Source organism: Stegodyphus dumicola, chromosome 8 (genome assembly GCF_044657685.1).
Source record: "Stegodyphus dumicola isolate Sdum_Otavi_A_Nest chromosome 8, ASM4465768v1".
Taxonomy (NCBI): Eukaryota; Metazoa; Arthropoda; class Arachnida; order Araneae; family Eresidae; genus Stegodyphus; species Stegodyphus dumicola.
Genome location: NC_140775.1, coordinates 17,991,408 through 18,009,803, shown reverse-complemented (window position 1 = coordinate 18,009,803; position 18,396 = coordinate 17,991,408). Strand labels below are relative to the sequence as shown.

At 30.3% G+C, this 18,396-nt stretch overlaps 1 protein-coding gene across 12 annotated transcripts in view; it reads left to right on the top strand.

The window, feature by feature from the left end:
* Positions 1–825: 825 nt before the first annotated feature.
* Positions 826–18,396, top strand: part of LOC118186693 (homeodomain-interacting protein kinase 2-like) — a 270,441-nt gene continuing 252,870 nt past the window's right edge. For 8 of the 12 annotated variants that reach the window (XM_085821625.1, XM_085821623.1, XM_085821624.1 and 5 more), the window contains exons 1-3: positions 826–1,257; positions 1,337–1,492; positions 12,718–12,810. The gene's annotated coding sequence lies outside the window, so the exon portion shown is untranslated. The remainder of the gene's footprint in view (positions 1,258–1,336; positions 1,493–12,717; positions 12,811–18,396) is intronic. The other 4 variants (XM_085821618.1, XM_085821619.1, XM_085821620.1 and 1 more) reach the window with 2 other exon arrangements.

Below are 18,396 nucleotides of genomic sequence, written 5' to 3'. Positions count from 1 at the left end.
GTAATTATTAAGAATAATTCCGCCTGGATTATTTCGCCTGGAGTTCCAGTTAGCATGTTTACAATTTAGGTCCTCAGCAATAATAGTTGGATAACCTAAGTTGAGAATATAGTCAAGATCTTGAGTGTTGAGGCTATTGTTGGGTGGCTTATAAACAGCAATGATGAGATATTCTTTATTGTTACTGTTCAAAATACATGCACTTGCTTCAAAGCTCATAAGGTTGGAGAAAAATAAGAACGAAACTAAATGAAAATATTCAAACTTCTTAAATAGAGTTGCATATTAAGAAAAAAATTATGCCTGAATAGTATTCAAGCATATTTATAGGTTTCATAAAATTAATATAGTTGCATAAATGAAGGAACGGCTGGGAAGTATAAGAAAATATACCTAGTTCAAACCGATATGTATTATCAATTAGATTTATATTTTGTATATCTTCAATAGAATATTTACTTTTAGATTATATTTTTAGCATACTTTTATCTTAAGATCTCTCCTCTCTACATTCGGAAATTAATCCAACAATTGACTAAAAATTTAGTTTCTTAACATGTAAAACTGCAGCCCTGATTTGGTAATTCATATCTTAAATATAATCTTATTGATAATTCTCATGCGGTGTTTGATAGCTATCTTCTCATGAAATTCTGTATATTTGTAGTTATTCAAATTTGATTTGTTGTTTTAAATAAATTAATCCTTTTCTTAGTATTAATGCTGCGTTACATCCTGTTCTCTGGTGGTAGAAATTCGAACTACTTACTTCGATTTAATGCCGTGAAATTTTAACCGTCTTGTTGAGTTGGAAATATCCAGATTCTTACGGCTCCGCGCTGCCAAATGCAATGAATAGCGAAGTAGAAGCAGCTGTGCATCTTCCGCTGGGACATATCGTGTGATAGAGGCAGAATAAATGTGTATATATCATTTGGCTGTGAGATATTTATTTAGTTTTAAGTGTGATACTGCTTCTTCTCACTTCTAATTATATGTAACATGCCAGAAGGATACCAAAACACTGCAAAACAGTGTTCAGATTTAATTGCTTTAATGTAATGTGTTTCGATAGCAAATATTTTGTATATCATTCTGTGAATTATGCACGGACGTGGACGGAACGACATTAATATTCTGTCATTTACAAGAATTAAAGCGTGCTCACTTTGTGAATGTTCTAAGAACTGATTTGATTATTCATTTTTGTGTTCGCTGAATAGATGTAAATAATTCAATTGTTCCTCTCTTTTTAAAGTAAGTTATAAACATTACTTACTTAATTGTGTTATAAGCTGTGAACTGACTTTTCTATTAGTTTCTATATTTGTTGCAGAATGCGAGTCGGTCCCACATGAGTGATTTGAAGGAAAAATTGAAATATTGGGGCATCACAAAAACGTTGAAAGCTTAAGGTGATTTGTAATTGATTTGAGAAAAAGTAACTCAAATATTGCGAGTATTATTGATGAGATATCATTTCCACTGTTTGGTAAGAATTTTTATTCAAGTGTTAACGATTTGGAATAACCCACTTAACTCTTTAAAAATTCTTCTGTGACCACATCGTAAAATTATCTGTAATAACATTTTTCGTTGGAAATTTAAAAATGAAAGTTATCAAAGATCTGAGATTCAGAACTAGAAGACAGTATCATTCACATTATTAGTCTATTATATAAAATCTAATTCATTCTGCATATATTGAATTCTGTAGAAATGCATCAACATGAATCTGTAAGAAGTAAAGTTGTGTCTAAAATAACTCCCAGGTTGTGATTATATATAAGATTATATATTTTCATGTATTCAATATATGCATTCAATATATTCAATATATACAAGCATGCATGGCTCATGGAGCAATGAACAATTATTCATTAATATTTGTTGGGGGATGGCTAAAGCTTCTTAGATTCATAATTTTAAATAGGGAGTGTTTCTTTTATAATGTAAATGAGTTTCACATTTGAAGATTAACAAAAATGACGGCATTCAATTTAAACTATTTTGTCCTAATTTCATGTTTTATTAATGTTGTTCGTTAACTAACTGCATGTAGTAATGTTTTACTTTATAATGCATATTTGTAGATAAACGTATGGCTATTCTTGATATTTTCCTTTAAAAAAAATTCTGACTTTAATGAAATACTTGCAGAATAGTTTATTACGATTTGCACCTTTTAGTCATGTTATTATTTTATATATATTTGTTCATATTAATTTTATACCAGGATATCATTACCAGAATTGGTATCAATGATTATTCAAAATAATTATATGTCTTTTTATACATTTGCAAAAAATAATTTTGGGAAAGGAAGTTTTGGGAATTTTGTTATAAATTCTGTTTTATTAAAATGCATTCCAGGTTTTAAATTTTATTTTGAATTTTTAGTTTTGGATGTATGAAATTTCTAGTTTTGAGTATATGCATTTGAAAGTATGAGATAAACGAATTTACTGAGTTCATTTTTTAAAAATATTAAACTTTACTAAACTTCTCTGAAAAGCATATGTAATAATTTATCATTTCAAATGAAATCTGTAATATGTGAAGTGAATCAGTAACTCAATTTTTGGTAGGACTTGTAGTTTTAATAAATATACTAATTATTTATAAAAAGCAATTATGTAATTTAATAAATATACTAGTTGTGGGGAAATAATCAAAATCATCAAAAGGCATCCCCTTTTTAAAGTTATTCGTAAAATTTCAGCAACTGCAAGATGGGGAGAGGATCATCGTTTTTCTTTGTATTTTATTTTTAATTATAAATTTAATGTAAACTTTGAGCAGTGATTTTAGTTTAAAAGTTGTCAATATTTCAATTTTGAGAAGTTTCATTGATTTACTTTTGTTAATACATAAAAGTGAATGTAATGAATTTATAGTGAAATTTTTTAATTAGCTCTATCAATATGTAAATAATATATCTGCAGTTACGAGTCCATAAAATGTATTTTATTTATTTTTAACAGAATTTTTATCTTACTGTCTTTCAAAAATTTCATTTATTATTAAATTTTTTTAAAGTGTCCTACAAAGTTTATTATATTAGTTAAGAAAAGTGCTGAAAATTTGTATAGTTTTATGATTGCTTTAAAGCAGAGTTTCTTAAACTTTTTTCAGTCACAACCCCTTTTTATCACTAAGAAAATGAAAATTGATTGAAGGAATTGATGATAGGAGAAGCAAAGTGGGAGAAAGAAATTCCAAGAATTCCATTTACAGGAAAATTCCCCTTCAAAATTGGGATGGAGCTGGACAACCTCTTATTATTCTTATTATCACCTATAAGGTGTTTAAGGCCTGAGCCACTGTCACGTTAACGCTTACCTCTTAGCTGCAATAAAGTTAGTGTACCTGATTAGGATTAGGATTAGGAGCAACAGGAGGATTAGGAACCTAGTCCAAGATCATGAAACATTTTTTTAAAAAAGTTTCATAGAATATTGAAAATATTGTAAATGTTTGAAATGCTGAAAAATTTTATTTCATTTGAAATAAAAATATTTGTGCATATTTTGTATATTTTTCATATATATGCAGTAGTAGTGTATCTCATTGAACTGTAGGGACTAGGGTAATCCCCCAAAATTTTATATATTAATACTTTTAAGTATAGTTTTACCAATATTCAAAAGCTTTAATAGGAACATTGCTTTACCGCTTTTGAACCCGCACACCATACAAGTGTAGTAGTTTTTTATGTAAATGGGAGGAATTGAGTCTTGCTGGCTCTATGCGCAAAAGGATTAGTTGTCTGTCGCCTGTTCCACTAACAGGCTTAGATATGCTGCTCTTGGTGGTAGGTCGTAAGAAATTAAAATTTTCTCATGTTTCTTATAAGCAGAATTAATTTTTAATGCTATATTTTAGTTTGTCTTCGTGAAAGCATTCTTATGGCAGATGAAATTATGCATGTAAAATATATTGATGTAGTAATTCCAAGTTTAAACTATGAAAAAGGAAGATATACGAAAAGTTAGTTCTGCATTAAAGAATCATTACAGAACATGCACAAGCAACTTCTAATGCAGTTTTATGATACACGTTCATTAGCTATCCATTTCTCAATCACTTGTCTGCCTTTTTCGTTTTTTTTTTTTTTTTTTTTTTTTTTTTTTAGTAATGTTTTAAAACAACACACACATAATGCCAAATGGTACATTTGCTTTACATATTCACATTTGCGGAACAGGCATGGAACATTATACCTTTTACCCCAGAGTGAGATATTAAGTAATTTTAAAAGGATTAATAAGATGTGAAAAACTAAATAAGAAAAGTAAGAAATAATCTGTTTTGCTTGTCTTTTATTCTTTTTGAGATATAATAATGTTTTAACTAATTATATTTATGACATCCATTCAAATTAAAAATTTATTTATTATGGTAAATCATTCTGACTTCCCCTTTTTGTCCAATTATCTTAAATCCACCAAAGCATTTTAACTATTGTACTCATTAGCCTTCAAAATATGAGTCTACATATTCATAATACAAAATCCTGACCTGATGACCACCTCCTTAAAATAATCACTTCTGAAAGTGACCAGTATCTCTGTGTACTTAAACAAATACTAGTACTAAAGATGAAATTCCAGGTGCAGTCATCGTACAGGGCTTATATTTTTCTTTATACCTCGTTCCCTTCAACAAACACAGCCGCAGCATGCCACTGGTATCCAGCCTCAGTTTTTTTAGTTCAGTTTTGTTTGAATTTTCAAATCCTCTTCTGCAGATCAAAGACCAAGTTATTATTTACCATCTTACACATCTGCCTTTGGCTTTATGGGAGATTCCATTTTCAAGAATATATTTAAAATGGATTGGAAGCTACCTAAAGTGAACTTCCTAATTCTTCAGGATGATTGTTGAAAGGTGTTTTCGTTGAATGGTTGTCCTGCTGTTAGACTTCTCTGAGGTGACGCTGCTCAACTCTGAACAGAAAATTTTCATATTTGTATTTGAATAAATTTTTGCTTTAAGAATTGTGGAGTAAATCTAATTTCCACTCAGAAAGCCTTTGACAGTAGTTGTTAATGCTTGTATTTTCCTTCTTATCAAAAGAAAGTTCTTGGGCTTTTGAGGTGCAATGGTAGATAGTTTAGACAAAATAACACTTTGTAATATGTATATTCTTTTTGAAACACTCTGTATTTGCAAATTTTCAAAGGAAGTTTCGATGCTCTTACCGAACCATCATCCTCAGTTTTCAAAGCACAAATGTGTTTTGGCAGCTATGTCAGAATCTGCAAAATATTCAGAAAGGTACTTTTTCTGTTTTGCTGTGCTATATTCCTTGCAGTTGGATATGCCTTTATCCAACCCCCCCTCCCCAGGAATCTCACTTTTTTGCTTGATTGACTTTGAAACATGCTTATGCTTTACAGATCCTGCTGAAGCTACAGAATTAGAATCTCTGATAAGATTGTGATAAATAATAGCCTGTAAAAAATACTGAGCTGAATCAAAGGAAAAAGTTTAGGAAGAGCACAGCTTGCTATATTAACTGGAGTTTCCTGGAATCTGCTTCTTTCTCTCTCCCCCATTCTTCTGCTAATAAAAGGAAACCAGTATAAGTATCACACTCCAAATAAATATGTCTTGGGGCTTTCACTTCATGTTTAGCTCTGACAGAAACCTCTCACAAACACTTAGGGGTGGAAGTGTGGTTGTTGTGAACATCAGTCAGTGTATTTTTATTGACAATCCTACGATTCCCTAGCCAGCAAATGTTTGAAAATGACATGCTGAGATCTCAATTAGTCTTGAGAAAAATCCTTTTATGGCACACATGAAGTGTTATATTCTCCTTTCCTAGGTTTATAATGGGGAGAAGGAGATAAATAAATAAATAAACTGTCGAAAATATTAAAGAAAATTTTTTTTCAAACCTTTCATTATAACAAATCTGATGTGTACACCACATGACTTGTACAGAATATTAAATTATATGCATTTTTATCATGCATTTTATTTAAACTTATTTCCTCGAATCTCATTAGAGATGTATTTGTCATTCAAATAAAAATTCAGTTCTCACTTTCCAACAAGGCAAAAATGCATGAAACCCCAAAATACCATTATTAAAAATTAAAAGATATAAAACACCAAATACAGTTAAAACAGTTTTTACAATTAAAATTAGAATTGCTGTGCAAAAACAAGCAATTTGGCCAGTGGGCAAGAAAGCACATTTTTCAGTGCACAAAACTAAGTTACTTAAGTATACTAAGAATGTCGCAAGTTCTAGCAATAATATGCATGAAAATTCTTCTCTTTTAAAAGCAATGCTGCCATTTTAAGCTGCATTTTTAGCCCATAAAGGCTATTAATTTCATTTTGGCATTTTGCATTGATTCACTATAAACGGCGAATCACTTTTTAAATTGTTGCCACCAAGTATTATCCCTCTATATTATATTTAAAGAAATTAAATAATGAAGAATCTGCATAAATGTACGTATGTTTTTCGCATTATGATAAAACAAGACATCAGATTTTGAATAATCTACGTCTCCACTCGAATATGGGCATCTGGAAGCCAAAATTTTGGAATTTGTTTTATCAAATTTCGTGTTTTGTAAAGCATTTATAAGTTTTTAATAACAGACTCAAGCAATTTCAAACCGAGCAATGGCAACACTGTACAGAGAAAAGAAAAAAAAAAAATTTATCTCCATCGCATGAGATTGTGTATCGGAAATTCCTAAAGCTCATTTTAAAATTATTTTGTGATTTTGCAGTTGAATTGAATTTTATGGTTTAAATATGAAGAACTTGATATTTAATAAATAAAGGTAACACACAAAACGTTAAATAAACGCTCCTATTGTGCGTGATGTAAAATCTGAAAGCTCTCAGTTTTTTTTTTTTTTTTTTTTTTAATTTTATAGTCCAACAGTTTCTATAAATAAAACAAGACTTTTTTTTTTTTTTAAACTTAACATTTAAAATATATATTCATGGGAGTCGCTTGTAATTGAAAAATTGTGGTAAAACATTCTGCAAAAATAAAATATTTTTCTTGCAAAATCACTAATTGAATCGTTATGAATCCATTTTTGAAGTGATTGCTACCAGAATAAAAAGAAGCAAAAATCAGTAAGTAGGTTTATTGATTTTCAAGATAAATACCAAATTAAAACATAATTTTCGTATAATACAAATGTATGTATGCAATATATATATCGCCATAATGAGTCGCCATTCTTTTTCTTTAGTAAAAAACTGCACCATTGAAATTACATGGCTGTTTTTCAAGAATGTTTATAAGCATTTCTTCCCAAGGAAGTGTAAATAGAAAATTAACTAAAACTGTAATGGATGAGTTCAAGTCAAATCAGCTACCTTTGCAATTATGACTTTGAATTAGACTTTAGTTTAAACATTTACAAATTATACACAGGATCATCTTCTAAAGCATACTGGAATTAAAGCTAATCAACATTACATACAAGCTATAAACTAGTAAGAGTTGTGTATATTTATTTGTATATTATTTAAAATAAATATACCAAATTCAGGTTTTTCGTGTGTAAAATGTTATTAATTTTAATTAAACTGAAATTTTTCTTTCAGTGTATTCTTTCTAAATTTGTGAAAGTATTGTAGATTCTGCTTAATATGATTGTGGTTAATGCTGTCATTCAGATTTTATCAATATGCTGAAGTCCCATCCATTTGTATACGAAAACATGGAAAATACACTGATTCTTGTTATCAGCAATCTTAACTAGATTAATCAGACTAGATCAGACTAGTTTGGGAACATATAGAATAAATTTTTTAAACAGAAGTTGCCAAATATACAAATAGATTATAAAAAATTCCCGTGAGGTGTTAAATTGCAAAATAACTTTTTTTTTTTTAAATTTAAACTGTTTAAAGTGCTTACATATTAATGCAACTCCTTGACAATTTTTTACAGATGAAAAGTTGGGACGTCTTAATGAGAGGGCCGACTGCACACTTTCCCATGAGCGTGGGCCCTTTTCTAATCAGTATATTTCATTATATTTTATTTCTATGAGTGGCGTGGCTGTCGTAGGGGCCCCAGTGTACTGCTTTGCCTGTAGCCCATATTGCTGTAAAGATGGCACTGATGAAAAAATAAGTTATTTATTAGATGCAAGTTAGCAAATTTCGTGACTTTTCCTAAAAACATTCCCAAACTAATGATATTTATCATAAGTCGGCAAACATTCTTACTATATAAAAACACACTTTGAATATTTAAAATACAAATATAATTATTAAATCAGGATTATATGATACATTAACAAAATTAAAATATGTACATTTTTATGAAATCCCTCACTAATTTTTAGGTTCCTTCGTCTCCCTGTGTACCTTAGTTTTCTTTCAATATATGTATATTTGAAATAGAAATTGTAAAGCTAACTAGTAATGAGACGTAAGACCTATTTGGTCAAAAAAATTTTTGCGCATAATGCTGCAAAAAAATACGAAATAATAGTAGGTAGAAACATTGCAGCGATCTTGCTAAAAAGAAATATATATATACAGTCAAAAGTCATTAATCCGGACTCGTCGGGACTTCGGCGATTCCGGATTATCGATTTTTCCGGATTATAGATCATCAGTTTAAATCTCGTAAGATGGCATGCAGAAATTCTAAACTTAAAACTATGAAACCGTAATTTATGAAATAAAGAACAATTATGATCTAAAGGGTATCAAAATTTGCAAAAAGAAAAAGCTTGATATTTATTTGTTTACTTTATTAAACATTTCTTTCAATGTAAGTTGTTTAAGTTGCTTCATTTTATGTGATAATACTTTCTCTTTAATTCTATAAACAGACATAATTTCTTGCTCACTTACAAAGTCCCGCTGTTCAAGTCCCGTTAATTGCTGTGCCGAGAATACCGACTAACTTGTCAATCGAAATTTTTTCGTTTTCACTAACCTCTCTGTCACATTCTTCATGTCTTTATCCATTTTTTGCAGCAATCCCACTTTTTGTTTGTTGGACATCGAAACATACTTTCGTTTTGTAGATCCTTTGGAAGTTCCAGCATCGAAAATTCTATTTGACATAATCGAAAGTTCAAGTTTACTTTTATAAAATTGCTCTTACAGTCTGCAAAAAATAATAAGCAGGATCCAATTCGAAGATTAAGGAACAACGCAATCATTAACATTAACTGAAATAGATAATTAGATAATTTTAGCTTACACCGTCCGTTATACATTAAACGTGCAGGCGAAAACGTATTCTGCACTTGCGCACACGCATATGCGCAGTAGTCAAGGTCTTACGCTAACGCGTAAAACGCCTGTGCGCATGCGCCGCGTTGGCACATGCGCAGAAAGTTTTTAGCTTTGAGGTCTGGATTATAGATCATTCCGGATTATGGGTGTCCGAATTAACGACTTTTGACTGTATATATAAATGAAATAAAATAAAAAATTAAAATCAGAGAGTTCCTGAAACTTTCCATTGCTTACCCGGCTATCTCCGAAATACATCTCGTTCCATTTAGCAGTTTTGTTCAAAATGAGGCATTCCTGCAAAAATTTTAAAATTGAGTTAAAGGCAAGAAATATCATGATTTGTTTATAAAAAATGTTGGATTATTGAAGGCAACAAAAAGAATGCATTTGAAAATGATTACATTGCTTGACTTGAAGGATTGTTATAAGCATGGTTGCATGGAGAATGTTTATTGTTTGCTAGAGTGTTGCACATTATGAATATTTGCCGACTTCAATAACATGGTTGTGTAAGCACTTATTTAAAATTAGCTTAAAAGCAACCGTAGTGTGACGCATAATTAGAATAACTATTGATTTTGGAGGTAATCAGATGAAAGACTGTAGGAGCAAAAAATTGCAGAATTTTCTTTCCTTCAAAAAAGCTATACATTGAATATCCTTGAAAGAAAGATTTTTATATAATAAAGATTTTGTATGTATACGACAACATACAATATACACATAAAAAATGTTAAGAAATGTTAGTTCTAAGAATTTTTTATTTTAAAGGCATAAGCATTTTAATGTTGTTTAAAATTTTGTAAAAAGCCAATAAATAAAGATAGTAAATTTGTAAAAAGACATTAATTTAGGAATTTACTATGCTTTAACATACTGATTTGCCGATTTTTATCACGTCACCTTAAGTGATCTTATCTCACGTAAACTACGCTACAAAAACCGAAGTCTCTCAGTAATTATCTACATTAATTTCAAGTTAAATCATGATTTCGAATACAAGTTTAAATGCAAGAATTATTGCAATCCGTATGAATAGCTTACTCAGAAATTATGTAAAACCGCAGTGCTTTACTTCGCTAGTGCATTCTCATTAGAATTGATGAATTTACTCTTGACTTTGCCTTCGGGTGAGCTGTGTGATTGCATCCTAATTGACTTAATTACCACGAATGGCCTTAAAGCATAAAATTGAACTACCTGGTAAAAATTCTATGTAATTGTATGTCAGTATTGAAAGAAACAAACAATCTGATAAGAAATGGCGGAGACTTGTTTTGAAAATGAGACGTAAAAGGTTACCAGCGAGGATATTCCGTTGTAGCATTATTGGCGACTTTATTGCCTGCGCCGGCAAAACGGAAAAGTAACCTTTTTTTTTTTTTTTTTTTTTTTGCTTAATTTAAAATTTTACATAATGATGTTCTTTTCCAATGAGAGATAGATGCCTTCCAAATATATTAAGACTAGCAGCTTCGCTGCCAGCCTTCGTCTGGCTTTTAAATGTACTGAAAAAATGGCTGAAGGGAACACCAAAAGTTAAGTTTAAAAATTACGTAGAATTTCACTCTGCAGAAAAACTTCATAAAAAAAGTTATTACGTATAACAAAATTACAATGAAACAAGCAATATCCTTTAATACAAATATTAATTATCCTAATAAATAAATTAACCAACTTTCCTTTGCAAAATCTTAAGAACTCAAATGGTATAAAGAAGGTTAAGAACTTTGCTTCCTAAAAAAATCACTCAAAACTTTTCAGTATCTTGAAAAGAGTGAAATGAGCAATAAATAACATAAAAGAATACAAAAAACAAAAAATTCTGAAAAGCAAGGTATAATTAATGATGTTTTATCTTATATTTTCAAGAGAAAAAAATACAATAAAATAAGCTATATCCCTTAATACAAATATTAATTATCCTAATAAAAAATTTCCGTTGAAGAACTTTCCGTTGAAGAAAAAAAAAATCATGCAAAACGTTTCAATATATTACAAACAGTGAAATGAGCAATAAATAACATAAAAGCAACTCAAAAAACATAAAATTTCGTGCAGAATTTTACTGTGCAGAACAACTTTATCAAAAAAAAAAAAAAAAAAAAAAAAAAAAATCAATAAAAATGTATTATATATATAAAAATGACAATGAAATACGCCAATCTCTTAAAAACAGTGACATAAGAAATACGATGAAAAATTGTTGCCAAACCCATATTTCTAAAAGAATGAAACTATTCAAAATGATGCGATTTCATCAAAAATCTATCAACAACAATAAGACAGGAAAATTGTCGCCAAAATCACATTTTTAAAGATGTGAGATGGAAGAAGTGTACTCAGAAGCTTCATTTAAAAAAATTTTTAAAAATACGAAATATTATAATTTCTCCAAAATTTTTTTTGTAAAAGCAGTCACAAGGATGAAAGTTTAACCTGTCCAATAATCAAAGAAAAATAAACTGTACATTTAAAAAAATAAACCTTTTTAGAAAAAATCCCGTTGAAAAGGCGTTAAGCTCCCTTTGTTAAATAAATTCATATTTAATCGGTTTATTGAAACACGAAATTTATTTTAAGTTCGTAAAATAGCTAAGTGCCAACGTTTCATGACAATGTGAAAATGGAGTGTGTAGAGTAAAATCTCGCTTTCCTATAGCCCATTATGTCTCAAAATGACGCAATTTTGTAACAAAACATAAAATAAAAAAATTTCTAATTCGAATTTCGAAAAACTCGCTTCGAGGTGCACTGGCTCTTGTCTAGATGCACCTACTATGTACCAAATTTCATAGCCGTGGGTCTATTAGCTTACGCTCTGCGCGAACGAAAGACAAACACACACACAGACACTCTTTCTTTTATTATATGTAGAGATTAGGAATACATCTGCCAAGTAATTTCTGGAAATGTTATGAACGGTTCATAAATGAACTGCATTTAAGACATAATAAACATTTCATATACAAACTTTCGCATTTTCCTGATTAAAATACTATGACAGTATTTATTTATATATTTGTAGTTATTAGTTAAATTACGTTACATTAGTTTAATTATGTTACTCTTTTGAAGGGTATATTTTGTCATTGCTTAAGCCATGGGCAAATGTGATCACATTAAGTGGCACATACGTGTAGCATTCCTATGAGTTGAAGAGATGTAAAATGAAGTAAAAATTACCATTAATTTAGGAAAAGTTTTGATTGTTTGTTCTCAGTAAACTTATCAAATGTTGCTTAAAATCTAATATAACTGTGAAAAAGATTGATATGAAAATATATTCTTCATATTCATTGAAGTCACTTACGTATTGGATAGTTTCGCTTTCAGGAAGTGTAAAAATTTTAATATTATTAAGACTAAAAAAAAAAAAAAACTTTTTTAGCATTCTAGAAGGGTATTGTGTGTATAGTTAGGGTATATGCACGGGATGCGTTATTTTTTGTTTTTCATTTGCAGGTCTAGACTTCAGCACTAATTCCATGCTGCTATTGAATTTTGGACTAGCTATTGTAAGCTTGTTGTTGCCAAAGACTGAGTTAAGCGTTAGACGTGAGTAATATATATTGCAATACTGAGTTTTGATCTTATCTTGTATATTCTAAAATGATGTTTTTATATTTACTAGCCCTTTGTACTGTTACAGAACGTTCCGATTTAAATTTTACAGATTATCTTTTCGGTTGTGATTGAAAGTGAATAGTTTAATGCAATGAAAATATAAAAATCTAGGATAACTTAACCATGAAATTCATAATTAATTGAGCCTCAATGTCTCAAATCACATGGTATGTCAAATAAAAAATTATTCCCTGCATTTGCAGTTTTATATGGAAGTATTTCCATAGCTGTTTTGAAATTTTTGCTGCTGTGTAATTCTGGTTCCTATGTTTGAGCAGTGATTTGTAGCAAGCATTGAATTTCTCTTTTTTTCCAGAAATATCTAGCCCACAGTGGCCTGAGGGCTTTTCAGTTTAATCCTCTGGTGATGGAAGTGACACTTCATTCATTTTTGTGTGTTCTAAAGCTATCCAAACCATGTAACAGTGCTGCATATTGGAGAATTTTCCATGACTTTTAATTTTCAAAATGTTATGATGACCACTCTGAGAAGAGCTATAAAACAATAATTTGCGATCTCTGTTTTTTTTAATATTTTTCTTTTTATTTATTTATTATTTTTTTTATGGAAATCAACTTTTTTAGAATTTTGAAATTTCATTTAATGGAAATGGACACTTCATTTGCAGCATGCAAGACTTTAACAATTGCCAAAACTGTGGCAGGTAAACTGTTCATTATATGCTATGATGAAGCAAAGCTGTAGGAAAACTGTGAATAATAATAATAAAACAGATGAAGCCGTTTAGTTGTGTTTAAAAGTAAATAAATTGAGAAAGATGAAGTAATAATTTTAAGACAAATAAAAAAAAAACTTTATTGCTAACTTGCAATATTCATTGTAGCTTTATTAAAGTTAACTTTGATTACTAGGGTTAATCATTACATTTAATTCCTTCATTTATTGGCTAGAAAATTCCCCATCTTTGCAAAAACTAAATATTGTACAGTGTCGCCGAATGGGGAAAATCACTGAATCTGTAAATTTGACCACCGCTTAATTTATAAAAGTAGAATCGCCTGAACCCTATGAAAGGCCATCAGGAAAGAGGATTCTAAATAAATAATTAAAATAATGATTACAAATTAAAGTCATTAACGATTAAAATAACTACATAATTAACATTAAAATTCAATAAAATGTAACGAGATAAATAAAAAATTTGATAAATAACTCTCTTAAGGACAAATTGTTACATAATAAAATACTGGATCTCGTCTTATTTGGAACTCTGACTGGAATGGCAATGTCACTTAAAAATAAGAAATAATTCAGCCAGGCTGAGACTGAATTTAAACCCTGAATATGCAGTATAATGTACTATTTAAAGGGATAATACAAATAAAGATTATTTTTTCCAGCATACCAATGATAAAGAGAAAATGGTTAAAGTATTACTAACGAAAATATGGAGAATGCTGTAAACAATACACAGTGTAGACGAAATTTTAATGGAGAATGTATAAGTTTGAAAACAAAGTAATGTGCCATGATCTTAGGTCGATATAATTCTAGTTATAGTTCAACCGCCTCAACCGGGACCATTAGCTCAAATACGCATCCGCCATTCGGACCAAATTATTCTCAAAACAAGGTGGAAGGATGGGGACTTTTCTTTCCCTCCAGCATAGCTCTCTCTTTCCGGAGAAGAGAAGACCTTTCACGTCGCAGCAAGTAATACCGCCCCTTTTGGACGAGTCTGTGTGTTTTGGCAGAATGCCAACCAGGGTTGCGCTATAGACGGTCGGACTATACTTTGGAGGTTAAACCTGGACTCATCGGTAAAGAAAATGCTCTCAATTGATCAGTTGCCCTGTGGACATGTTGATGGGCTCATCTCAAACATTCCCTTCTATGACGTTTCGGGTTGGTTGGCTCAGATGGCTGGTTGGTCACCTCACATACAGACCTCCTTCGTGAAGCCTTCTACACATTGTTGACATTGACACCAACTTTCCAGTGGCTGCGGAAAGGCACATTTAGCCATCTGGTGACTTTGTCCTGCCTCTATTCTCCCAGTAGCTCTCCATCGCATATCTACGGGCAAATGGTGCCTGAAGGTCATTGTTACAAATTGGTTTCTTGTTACAAATTGATTTCTTGTTACAAATTGATTCAGTATCACAGCAAAATTTGCAGGCTTGCTCTTAAACATGCAATTTTATGCTCCACGTAGATGACGTATTTCAGTGCCACTAATTTGCATAGAGCAGTTTTATTCAGCAATCCTTATTTGACAACATATTAAAATTTTATGTGGATTGGCTTTATTTTTGAACAGGTTATTGCTATTTCTGTGATTTTTCCTGAATTCTTGGAAACTAGTGTGTTTTGGTGACATTAAATGGCGAAGAAAACTATCTTTTAAAATAGCAATAGAATTTAACAAATTTAATAGAAATATAAGTAAAGTAATATAAATCTGCACTTCTGCAGTATTTTAATTAGGAAAATATGAAAGTTTACCTTTGAACTGTTCCTAATGTTTCTGGAAATTATTTTACCAATGTTGTACTCCTAATCTCAATACTCAGAGGCATTCTTCATCTCCACATGTGTAGGGAATTCACTGATTTCATCATTACATCATCTTCATATTCAGAAAGTTTTTTGCATGATGTGATTGGATTATTTCAGAAAGTGACTGGCAGATGTCTTCTTTCATCAATGTTGCAACTGGAATTTTTTTTATTGTTCTTTAAATTTCTCGCAATTAGGGGAGATGTTGTTTTTCTTCATCAACTTCCATTATTTCATGATTTATTAAAAAGGCTGGCATATTTAAAACAGTTGTTTGTTGTCTTTTCTGAGACACGATTCTCAGATAAGAACATTAAATGGAGTACATCAAAAGGTTAGTTTTCTTAGTTAATCCATTTGTACTTATATCCATATTGACCATGGTATAAAGGACACTAATATTCATCTCATAGCAATAATACTCTTTTGTTGTTCTAATACTTCATTAATCCCTTGGTAGATTTAGAGTTGTGTTATTTGCTAGTAAATACGTTTCCAGTATGCTTAAGACAGACATTTACATTATATGATGTATAATTGTCAATAAAAAGAAAGCTATTGATCTTTATTTCGTTATCCCTATCCCATTTCAAAAGAATGGCTGAAACTCATGATGCAGACTTATAGTCCAGAAAAAAGGCTGTCAGATCAAACATTTTAAAAAATTCTTTACTTTTAAATATTAATTATATGCCTTGAAATTGCTTTAAAAATGTGTAATAATCCTTTGTCTATATCAATAGTTCATTGGTAAGTTCATTACTCCTTTAAAGCATTGGGATTTTTTCTTTTCCAGTTATTAACTACTTTTATTTATACTACCACACATATTGATGTAATGGTATGCATAAAACTGTATATAATCCTGTAATCTTTTAGTTTTAAATAAATATGATTTTATGACAATTTTAGGTTACTACAGACCTGTTTCGTTTGTATTAAATTTGTTTTCGGGGATAGTATTTTATAGTTAGTAGCTGGTAAATAGTCATCTTTTTCTTCACTTTCAGTGCATTTGTAAATAGAGTTTTCTTCCATTGGCTAAACCTACCATTCCTTACTTTTAAATATTAATTATATGGCCCTGAAATTGCTGTATAAATGTGTGAACAGTCTCTGTATATATCAATAGTCCATTAGTAAGTTCATTACTCCTCTAAAACATTGGCATTTTTTCTTTACCAGTTATTAACTGCTTTTATTTGTACTACAGATATTGACGTAATGGTATATATAAAACAGTGCATAATCTTTTGAACTTTCAGTTTTAAATAAATATGTTTTGGGACAATGCTAGGTTACTACAGACCTTTTCCATTTGTGTTAACTTTTTTTTTAGGGGGGGATAGTATTTTATAGTTTATAGCTGGTAAACAGTGATCTTTATCTTCACTTTCAGTGCGTTTGTAAAGAGTTTTCTTCCATTGGCTAATGTTATAAAGTTAACTTTCGTCCTCTTAAGGTTAATTCTTCAGCAGAAATTTCAAGTTACTTCTGTAGCATTGTCACTTTTCTCACTATGCATTGGTTTCATGTTTTTGTTTTGATTAGCTGACAATATCTTTATGATGATTTAAAATCTTGTTTAAGAGGGATTGAGAAATATTTTAACTAAAGAACATCATTCTTTTGATTGACTTTTGGGAGCAGATTATAGCAGTATAACAAACTGACTTTATTCTTTAGACCTAGCATTTCTCAAAGTGCTCCACTTTTATAAGTTAGAACATTCTGCAAATCACTTTACTCTCGCCCCTTTAAAATAAATTTTTTATTATGTGTTACTACAAGTATGCTTATTTTTTTAAAATACAATTAAAATTCATTTAATTTTATATTGGTATTGGAAGTTAATAGAAATAATTAATCTAAGTTAATAGAAAAAAATTAGTACTTTATTTTAAACTCAAGGCTGTTATAATTTGGATAATCTTGATCATATTAGCTAAGAATTAAATAAATGTAAGTACTCACATTAATGAGATGCATCAGCCTGCCCCCGATTCTTGTATCCATGTTTTATGTTTGGATATATGCTGGAAGCATGACGTTGTGCTTTGAATCACTCTTTCATTTCTAAAACAGTGAGAAATTCATAGGTTGGGCACCAGTATTGAATTTTCAAAATTCTAGTCTTTGGGTGTGGGGAGGGGGAAGAAAAGTGGTAAATGATTTTCAAATTGTATAATTTTCAAAGGCATGAGATTTTCAGCTACATTAGAGTATTTGCAGTTAATTTGAATAGATCACACCTTTATCTATAGTTTTATAAGCACTTTTTTGTTAATCTAAATCCTCTTTAGAAACCATGTATTCATGTGAAATTTTTGTTTAGCTTGTGCTAAAAACCAGAATTTAGTGCTTCATTTTGCTTTTGCTTAAACTGAAACTTGTACGGACACCATTTGCTTGTCCTCTCTTTTGCTGGCTCCAATTTGTAATGTTAATAATGATGCATATTGTATTGAGGTCGCTTCATGACTGTAAAGCAACAGTTGTAATGGCTGTTGCATTGTTTGTTGTAAGTTTTCGGTTATCTTCTGCAATATTTGTCATTCACTCGATCAGGTTTCGCTCACCCGATCAGATTATTCGTTTTGTGAATAACTTGCCAGCATGAGTGGGAGTAATGTTAACTGTATTGGTATTAATACTGTTACACTCATCAAAATAACACGGGAATTTTTCACCTCTTTTGAAGTTAATTTCAATTCGTTCTTGGATTATTAATGCGACCTGCATGGAATAAAAAAAATGTGAAATTGTGATTCCTTTTAATCAACAGCACCATTAAATGTTTGATAAAACTGTGACTTGAGTTAATGTGTCACATTCCAGTTCCTATTTGAAAATTCCGAGTAGGATTCAATATGGCGGCTGTTTTGCTTGTACCTCTCAGCTGACAATGTTCACATTTGAAAATATTGAGCACGATTCAAAATGGCGGCTATCATTCTTGCACCCTTCACCAGACAATGTTTTTCTAACACATATAT